Consider the following 2,246-nt stretch of genomic DNA (forward strand, 5'->3'; position numbering starts at 1 on the left):
TGCTTGGCCTGCTGTATTCATCCAGCTCTACACTTAATTTGTTCATTGACTTCTTCAAGAAGGTGTGTGACTTCTGGTTTCAGGATCCACAGATTCTGTATTATCAGGGCCTGGTGGGACGATGTTAGGTTATCAATGTGACATCATCCAGGAGGGGGTGGCGGGGACTGACACCCAATTTCTCTGCGTAAAATCTAACCCCATGATTATTTTTCTCACTGGCTTGTTGCAACCCTTCATCCTTAACGTTGAAATGTTGATGAGATTGATGCTGTCTTGATACAATCTTTTTACATTTGTTTAGGTACAGGAGCCTGACACAAAATATACAGTCTTAATAAATAGAATAACTGAAAATGTAGCCATTTTATTGTTGCCACAAATATCACAAACTGATCTGTGTTGTGGACTCACTACTCAATTACTTCTCTCACACAACTGTTTCCCTGATGTGCCTCTTAGTGTGGAACCAAGAGATTTTCTGAACTGGTGATCAATAATGTGTTGCTATTGTTGTGTTCAAAATGTTGCCAAAAGGCTTAATCAGCAGACAAATTTGAAAATTGAGAAGTCAAATGTGTTGGCATCTGTAATTTATTATATCGTGGCTAGCGTGGACAAAATGAGCTATAATTTGTATTATTCAATTTTGTATTTATAATATCTTCATCCAAAATGAGTGGTCAGAGTTTACATTGACCAAATAAAATTACTGATATTATTAAATAAAAATTGATTTTCAGTATTATTCACATTATTAAACAAGAAAATTGCAATCTAATTGTCACTGAACAGTTGCTTCAAAGCTAAGATATTTTAGCCTGCAGCCAGAATAATGAACATGTTCTCAAAATTAGAGTTTGATTGTTCAGACGTGATGTTAGGAAGCAGCTCAGAATACAAAAGGGAGTGCAAATCACGAACTGTCCTCCAAGACAGTGGTTTATTTGGCTAGGTTAATTGAAAATTTGACAAATTAGAGTGGGTGATTCATGTTACTCACAGTATGTTGGGATATGAAAGCCGGACGGTGTGCTTGAACTAATATACAAATCAACCACAATCTAAATGAACAGCACAGGCTCAAAGAATCAAATGACCATTTTTTTATTTAATGTCTAATTACTGGTAGACAAATCTTGCATTCTGTTGAATATGAAGCTAAAGGTTTTATCTTAGTTGTGGTGCTTAATGTTTAACATTGGTAATATTTTCAATTATATGGTGATAAATTATTTCCCCCATTGAGGGAGTCCAGAGCATTGGACATATTCTTAGTATTAGAATTTAGATTGTTCACGGGTAATGCCATATAGGGCAAATGTTGTGAAAATCAGAAATTCCATTCCTAAAGAGCTGTATTTTTGGCTACATGAAATATTAGTGAGAAATTTATATGAACTAGATTATTGGCTGATGTGCAAGCAAGTTGTATCTCTGCGATTAAGATATGGTTAATTGAACAGGGAAACAGACAGAATGAACTCAGTGATTCTTCTTTTCCTGAGTTCATCAAAGAATATAGATCGAATACAGCGCAACATATTTGAGGTTCTGCCCAACTATGATATAAATGAGAGGAATAGGAATGTCCTGTTCATTTCTATTGCTGTAAATGAATATGACTGTTTTATATCACATGGCATAAAATGTCAGAAAGCTGAACACAAAGGGATTTGGGGTTACTTGTGCATGAAACACAAAGTTAGCGCACAGGTGCAGCAAGTCATGAAGGAGGCTAATTTCAAGGGGGTTGGAGTATAACAGTAAGGGAGCCTTACTGCAAATGTACAAGGTGCTAGTGAGACCACGTCTGCAGTACTGTGAGCAGTTTTACCTTTCCTTAAATAAGAGGGTTATCATTTAATTGGAGGCAGTTCAGAGAAGGATCACTACGATGATCCCCACAATGGAAAGATTGTCTTATGAGCAATTATTGAACAAGTTGGAACTCTGCTCATCGAAGTTGAGAAGAATGAGTTATATCTCATTGAAACATAGAGGATTCTTCAGGGGCTTGACAGAGTAAATGCTGAGAGGATGTTTCCTCTCACGGGAGAGTCTAGGAACAGCGGGCATTGTCTCAGAATAAAGGGACACCAATTTAAGACTGAGATGAGGAGGAATTTCTTCTCCCAGAGGATGGAGAATCTTTGAAATACCTTGCCACAGACAGCTGCAGAGATAGAATCCATAGAAACAATAGAAATGATACATCACAGAAGGTGGCCATTTGGCCCAAGTTG

The sequence above is a fragment of the Rhincodon typus genome, chromosome 7 (genome assembly GCF_021869965.1).
Source record: "Rhincodon typus isolate 14 chromosome 7, sRhiTyp1.1, whole genome shotgun sequence".
NCBI lineage: Eukaryota > Metazoa > Chordata > Chondrichthyes > Orectolobiformes > Rhincodontidae > Rhincodon > Rhincodon typus.